Genomic DNA, 8,461 nt, shown 5'->3' with positions numbered 1-8,461 from the left:
AAAAGGCAAATAGCTGATGGGAATGCAAGATAGAAAGCATTTGAATATATGTATTGAGGACCAGCATTCACAGTCAATGAATTCAAGCTGCTGGATCAGCTGGACCTCAGCTATTTCATCACCAATGGTGGTATTATTCTTGATGTTGGTTTTCCTGCCTTAATAAAGGCAATTTTTGTAACAAATCCAGTTTTAAGTCAGGTAGAGTTGCATAGCTGGACGAGAACGAGAAAGTCTGATTCTGGAGGAACTGGGATTAGAAACACCCTTAGAACCAGCAAGTTCCAGCTAGTGGCTGAGCAGCCAGGCACCCCGGGTGAGGGTCAAGGTCCTGGCATCCCTGAAATGGCAGTGGGCCAGTCAGACAGTGCAGCCGCTTCACCAGAAGGAAATCACAGAGAAAAAGCAATTAACGTGTCACCGAAACCACAGCAGCATACTGTCAGGGAAGTGAGAGGAAGGAGAGCTATAACAATGGTTCTAATAGCTCTTGGAGTAATGAAATGCTTCCAGAAATGCTTTGCCTGGAGAGAAAGTCAAAATGATAAAGCCTGTGTGAAAATTCTATTATCAAGGCAATTCCTCATGAGGACTATAAATAAAAGTACTTAAAAGAAATGTATGTACTCTGATATTGTTCTTGGTTTTATTATAGTACAGAAGATGTCAGAACATGTGTAAACACTGAGTGAGAACTGTTTTTTTAAATGCTCTGAGCTAGCCTCTCATTTTGTAGGTGTGGTGCTTTGTGTATCAAGTTCCTGAACAAATTCATCAAACCATTTGCAAATACTTGGAGGAGCAAAGTCTGTACACCATATTCTCATGCCATTTCTGAGTATCAGATTCTCATTCTGTATGTCTTGCTTTAAGTAATAGCTATGTATTAAAAATAAATACAGTATAACCTAGTATTTTATGTCATGTTTCCTTGACTGAACCACTGGGTTCAGGCCAAAGCATGGAAAGCGTGTAAACTGCATAGATATATGTAAGCAGTGTTATAAAAATAAATATATGCTCCCTGCTCCCTTCTTCTTTTTCAGTGTGGGGTATTTTTCTATGGCTCTTTACAGGATGTAGAGCATTGTCAATATCTCTGTCTCTCATTCAGCATAATATGAATCCAGACGGGGTGTCCTTCAGTCTATGCATACGTTCGCGCACTTTGTTCCATCCATAGTGTTTACACACTGTGTAACCCAGGCAAGACCAAGACAATCTGAAAGAGGGCAAAGCCATGGCACCTCAATCCCTTTGAATTCACTTATGCCCATCTCCACAGCTCACCAAATTTCAAACAACAGATCCACTTTGAGATGTATCTTTTCTTCTAAACCCCTTTAAAACATGCACCTTCCATTATTTTTCTGAGTAGCTACACAATGATGTGCTATTCTATCACATTACTGACATTTAGAAAAATAATCAAAATAACAATTGTGAAACCAGAACAACAGTCCTTAAGTCCCCCTAGTTGACATCTCTGTGTTCATTTACACCCATGTATAGTGAAAGCAGAGTGAATAAAAGCCAGCCAGTCTGATGGCAGTGATTTTAAGGCATCCTTTCCACCCATCCTGAACAAATGTAAATGCATAAAGAAGGCGCAAGGTAGAAAATTAGGTTGTTTCAGTTAAAGTTCACCACAAAATCCTCCTAATCTTTAAGGTATTCCATTCTCCCATTCTTTATTTGGTATTGCAGACTTCAGAAATAGATGTTTATGGAAGCTGGTATAGTATCTTGTGTACAGTGTTACATAAACATCAATAGACTGTAAACTGGAAAAGTAACATTGTGGGGTATTCAGCATATATTACACTCTTGATCCATTAAACTTGGCTTTTTTTGAGCATTGGAAAGGTTCTTTAAAATGTGTCAGGTATTTGTTACACAGAGTTTGATCGCTAAACTGATATTTGTAAAACCTCCATTGATTCTTTAGTCATGTGTAAAATACTCCCATTTTGGAAAGACTGCTTGCCTTTTCCATCTCCAACATCTGTGATTTTTAACATGACTCTTTTGTTCCATCTTTTTGTTTTAGAAAATATCTAGAAGGAGAATATGTGGGGAAATGAAGGATACAAATAACGGCCAGTAAATACATATCTGTTTTCTTCACTGCTAACTGTAGCCATTGGGGAGATTTCAGAAATGACTAGGCACTTGCAGGTTTCCCTCCGAGTGGGGCAGAGATGTGTTGTTTCATAGCACTGTCTGAGAGTAAACTTTCGGTCTTCCCGAGTTTCTCGTTCCTTTTGTAATGAAATTTGGGCTCATTGACCCACAGCTCCAGCCTGGAAGCTGACATGGCAAGAGGGAGTAGGAATACCTTTCGCTCATCTACATGGCAAGGACTTCCTTTCCATATAAGATGTTACCGGTTTTCTGTGGTACCACATTGGGTTCCTGCAGATGACTTTACACAGAACTATCCTTGGAAATCACTAGACAATTGCAGCTAGTGGATGCTTTAGCTGCCGTATTTCCCACAAACAGAGTACCAAATCTTTCTCCATAGGGTCCAGTGACTTCTAGTTAAATTCCTTGTCCGGTTTCTTAGTTACAATATAATTAAGTAGACCTATCTAGTATTAAATCCCATATCTTGTATTAAATCCCATATATCCAAGATACCATCTCTCTCACACTTACATAAGTCCCTGTCTGGCAAGTTCAGCCAGAGTGATTCAGACTGACATTTCCAAATTAAATTAGAAGTCTGTGGATTTTAAATGGAGAGACTGAAGCTCAGAAATTGTGGGCCTTTGACTTTGAAATGCACTTTTTTCTTTAGCCTGATGTAGCGTAAGCTTGTTAGTATGCAAGTCCCAGCACAGATTTGTCTGTTTACTCAGGTTGTTTCTTAGGGGATGATTTCAGGGAAATCAGGGATTTCAGGGTGAGAGAGTTTTATCAAAATTAATCAAGCTAGATAGAATTACTGTGTGTCAGAACATGTAAATATTGTGTAGCATTTTGGCCTAGAGGGCACCATAAGTACATTTTTGCAGTTAAGAAATAAATAAATACAGGAATGGTTTGAAACATTATCCAGGACCGAACAGTCACGTTGTTTAGCAAAGGAGACATTCACCTGACTTCTTGTTCACTCTTTGGGACTGTCTCTGTAGACATCAGAGCACCAAAATTTGTCATTGGGTTTCACAAGAGCAGGTTCCCAGGAAATCTCCACGCTTTAAGACATGTGCCCTTTCTGTAATGAAGGGAAACGAGGTGCTTTTGGCTCTCACATGTCACTGTTTGGATGGCATGTGTTTGCGGCAAAGAAACCATTTGTGAGATGAGTTTCCCTTGAGGAGAGGCCAGGCCCTTTCTCTTCTGGAGCATGCTCTTCCAGCCTCTCTCCTTAACAGTCAGTGTGAAGCAATTCTGCTAAGAGTTTTTTCAATAAGGTGTTATAAAAGCCATCAGTTACTTATTTTAAAATGTAGAAAGAATTAGTCTTAGCTTATTAACAGCTCTGCTAGCCAGAGATGGAAATTATTGAACATCTGAATAAATCTAGACTCTTCATTGCTTCATGGAGTCTGTAATCCCTGGAGAGCATCAAAAATTTACAAGACATCCCTGAATGCTGGATTTTGCATTGATTTGGATCTCATACTTATTTGAAAGACATTTGAAATCATAACCAGGCAGATAGTTCCCTCCTGACTAAATCACTGAGGAGGCATTTTGGTTATTTTAAAAGGATGTGAAATCTCCTGAGCGTGTAAAATACGCTCAAGATACTGTGGCTGGAGGCAGGGTACAGGAGGATGTTTGATGACCAGCAATGGAATCTTTCAAATTTCTGGGCATCCTTGGAATCAAAGGGTGTGCATACCTGTCAAAAAAAGAGGAGAATAGCCCCATATAAAAGCAAGTTTGTGTAGAAGCTATCGCTAGTTTCTAAGTATCACAGAAATGAGGCCTAAATGACATGGGTTAATCCTATTTAATTTTAATGGATCTACTAGTACAAGGAACAGCTGAGCAATCAGACCTTTACAAAGTGCCATATATACTGACATCGATCCATTAATGTTCATTTCCTATCAGGTGCAGCAAGTGTAAGTAATTGAAACTGTTAAAAATGCTGTTGCTTTGTTTCTTAACAGGATGACTTAAGGTCTTAAATATAAGAAAGAGGGTGAAAGTGATGTTGCAGCTGGCACATGTTTTATGTTAAAACCTATGAGAAATGTTCGCTTTGCTAAGAAAAAAGAAGAAAATATATGGGATATATTAGGAAGATTAAAATCCCCATTTTGACTGAACAAGCCTGCTAGGTGATGAGATGACTCTAAATCCTCGTTCGTGAGCGAACAATTCATTATCTACCACAGAGGGATACCTATGCATGTTTTGCATGCACACTGTTTATATATAGTAGGTGGCTTTTGTGAGTCACAAAAAGAAAACATCTGAGGGAGCGGAATACAAAGGACTACAGACAATTTATCAAATAGCTGGTGTATGTTTTAACTGACTTCAGACAGGAACACATAAGCTTTCTACTTGTTTCCAAGGCGGAATAAAACTGTATAATTTTAGCGGCATTGATCCTTCCAGAATAGCTTAAAATCTCCCCAGTAATTTAGCTAGAAAGTCTGCACAACTAGACAGGCGATCTGACTTTTCTGTCTTGCTAGGAAGTAGAGGAGGGAGGAACCACGTTTGGGAAAGCAGAAGTGGGCTCTCAGCAAGCCAGGTTTCCAAACTTCAGTCTTTGTTACTCCAAACCACCCCCCTTTCAAAATGTTTTCTACAATGCACTGGCACTTCTCATTACAGCTGACCAGAACTTTTCCAGTAGAGAATCATCTTTCTGTTGCAAGAGGTAATTTTAATGAAATAGAAACATTTAATAGTAGTATGCCTGTTGTAGAAAAAAAAAATATATCTTTTGAAGAAATACTGGAACAGAACTTCCATTTTACACTGATGATTGATTTCATCTGAAGTAAAAATAATGATACACTGTGCTACACTCTATGAAATGTTTAAAAGGAAAACTGAACAAAACACTTTTGATGCCATCAAAATAGAATATTTCAGTCAACCTCCAAGGGATTTTTAAATTGTGTTTCATGGGAGACTGAAAATTGTTCACTTTTCCTCCATTTCTGGAAGGAAAAATACTCAACATCAGGTAATTTCCCATAGAAAGCAAACATGGCTTAGAAGCCAGCTCCAGCCCCTGCTCTCATCTTGCCCTGATCCTCTGCTTGTCTGATGGCAGCTCATATCTCTGCAAAAACTGCAGTCCTATGCAGTGCCCCAAGGATGGTTACCAGCTGATAAAGGTACCATGTGTTAAGAAATTTGTGAAAGCAGTAGGACTGGGGGCATAGGCTGTTTCTGCAGGCAGGAGCATTAGGTCTGTGGGCCGGGGCAGGATCAGGATGTGTTGGAGACAGGGGCAGAAGGCAGTGGGATGAATCCAGCCTCTTTGGGGTGAAAAGGACAGGAGGGTCACATGGTAGTACTTCCCTGTGGGGGAAACCTTTGTTTCCCCTATGACCAGTGGGGAAGATTGAAGCCCTACAGTCCCAGTGCCCTCTTTCCCTAAACCTTCCAAAAGCCTCCTGACATCCCAGGTGTCTTCTCATGAGTCCCAGACCTCTGCCAGCTCTCACCTGCTCGCACCTGCTACTGCAGGGAATGGAGAGGCAGCAGTTGAGGCTGTGGCTGGGCGTCAGAACCCGGTGACCTCCTCTCCAGTCTCAGCAAAACTCAGACCATCATAGGCGGCAGAGGAGCTCTCTCTGTGTGACAGCCAGGCATGAGCCTCAGCAGAAAGACCTGCCATCTTTGTAAGTGCTGGGTTGGAGGGGATAGAGACTACAGGGTGTTAAATATTGGGAAGAACCAATGGGAGCATTTGAAAATGCTTCCCCTGCCAGAGCCAGTAGAGCAAATCTTTCTCTTAAACAACTGTTGGAATAATTTGCTGTCATGTTGCAGGTTCATTGTGTCAAGGACACAAGTTTAAGTGTTAAAGCATGGATGAAGAGGAATTTGTTCCCCCTTTATATGCACATTTGGATGCCCCTCCAGACCTGGTCCTGGCAGACCTGCCCCAAGCTGGGTCTGTGGGGCTCTGGAGGAGCTTCATGCCCAGAAGCAGAGGTGAGACAGCCCCTCTGCCCCTGGCTCCCTCTTTGGGAAACATGCCCTGTAGGGAAGGTGGGCACCAGCAAACTCCCTCAGCTAGGTCTTCCATAATGAACATGCCTCATGGGTAAACACACAACACAGGCAAATAACTAGCCACGTAATGGTAAAAAAAGTGCAAATATTGACACAGGGAGAAGACACCCCTGAGGCAGCACTCACTGCAAACCCTTCTCTGAGTGAGCAATAGTTAAATGTTTGTCCTTGCCTCTTTCTTTCAGAAGTAGGGCAAATATCTATAGAGTTCCCAGCGGGGAGGTAATCTAACTTTAACTTTCATACAGTCAAGTAAAACACCCGAGACCTGTGTTAGGGATGCAAGCAGGTCGTCTGAATTATGATTATTCAATCTGGTATTATTTTAATCTGACATGCCTCTCACGTGCTTCATTTAGATTCATCTTGACCTGAAAACTGTAATCTCAATGTCTTTATCCTTACAGGTGATCTATCTTGTCGCAGTATCTTTTTTTTTTTTTTTTTTTTTTGTTAAAAATGTATTTATTTCAATAGCAAAACCCTGCCCATGAGGCAGACAGGCACATTTCACTGTCTACCCAGCGTCGTCTGAGTCCCTTTCGAGCAGCAGCCTCTTGCTTTTGCTCTCACTCTTGCTAATTGTGGCAAGAAGATAATGAATTAAGAGCCGCGGGAGGCGAGAGCAAACACCTCCCCTGCAGCCGCAGCGTGCTCCGGGCGCTGCTTCTTTGCTCGCTTACAAGACAATAGCCGACGAAATTAAGGAGGGGGAGAAAATGACTGATCCTTCTGTATGAAATAATGGATGAGCCCGGGATGACCTGTTTTTTTCCTTGCGGTGGAGCGGTGCTGAAGACAGAGGGCACCAGCGCCCAGCCCACAGCCGTCGCCCCGCCGCCAGCGCGCCAGCTCGGGGCGACCGGAGAGCCGCCGCTGCCTGCTCCGAGCAGGCAGGGACCCACTGCCTCGCCCCGCCAGGTAGGTCTCGGGGGTGGCCCTCCAAACCGACGGCGGGGCTCAGCCCTGGGGCTGCCCATGGGGCAGGCGGTGCGGGCAGACGGCACCGCGGAGACGGGCTGCGGGGCCGCCCGGGGAGCCGACCTGAGTCGGCTCTGCCCGCCGGCATGTGCGGACGGGCAGCCAGGACGGCGGCTCTCCTCGGGGCATCGCCTTCCCCGGGACCGTCCCCAGCCCTCCGCGCCGCTCGGCGGGCGGCCCCGCGGCGGCCCCGGCACCCGTTCCCGCCGCCGGGGAGGGACGGGGAAGCGGCGGCCGGTCCGGGGCGGTCCGTGCCGCGGCCGGTCTCCCTGCCACCTCGGGCTGTGCGTGTCTGTGTGTGCGCCCGCGTGTGTCCGTGCGTGCGGGGGGACCGCGGCCGCAGCGCCGGGCGGAGGGCAGAAGTTTGGGGGAAGCGCCCCGCAGCGCCGGGCGGACGAGCCGGCGGTGGCGGCGCCGGAACAGCGGGACAGACAGCGGGACAGCGGGAGGACAGGGGGACAGCGGGGTCCCCCGGGGAGGGCCCGGGGCCCGGCGGGGCAGGGTCCGGGACAGGGTCCGGGCGGCGGCGACGGCTGCCGGACGCTGTCCCTGGTGCTGTCCCGGGGGCTGTTCCGGGCGCTGTCCCTGGTGCTGCCCCATGTGCTGCCCCTGGTGCTGTGCCGGGCGCTGTGCCGGGCGCTGTCCCGGGTACTGACGGCGCCGCCGTGCAACAGGGACCGGACCCGGCCCGGCCGCGCTGCCGTTGCCCCGGGCCGCGCCCCCCGCCCCGTTTCCACCACGGCGTTCCCAGCCTCCAAGCCCAGCCGCCGGGCTGGCCGCCTCTCCCCGTGCAAAGCTGGCGTGCCAGGCAGGCATGCCGGTAAGGCACATCAGGAATTTGCCCGCCGTTGCCTTAGTAACTAATATGTATTTTCCCCCGCTTGCATATGCATGTCCCTGGCTGAATTACAGTTTTGCCCCCTACACACAGAAAAGTTAATCTAAACTGTAAAGTAGTTCCTTTCTTCCTCCCTTCGCTGACCTTTAAATGACATTTCCTGTTGCTGGTGGGGCAGATTGCTCACTCTCTCTTTGCACCCCTTTCTGTATTGGGAAAGGCAATTCCTGAGCTAAGGAAGATGCCTTCCAGTAGTCAGAATGTGAGGAGATAAAGCCTCATCACCCCTCTTTCAGGTCTGGGGCCGCTGGGGCCAAGCTAGGACACTTCTCTGATGAGCTACCTACCTCATGAAACTTTCAAAACTTCCCAGGGGTGGAGGGGAGGATGTGTGCCAGAAAGGTGCGGGGAACAGCT

The sequence above is a fragment of the Phalacrocorax aristotelis genome, chromosome 3 (assembly GCF_949628215.1).
Source record: "Phalacrocorax aristotelis chromosome 3, bGulAri2.1, whole genome shotgun sequence".
In the NCBI taxonomy this organism is placed as follows: domain Eukaryota; kingdom Metazoa; phylum Chordata; class Aves; order Suliformes; family Phalacrocoracidae; genus Phalacrocorax; species Phalacrocorax aristotelis.
This window is presented reverse-complemented; position numbering follows the sequence as displayed.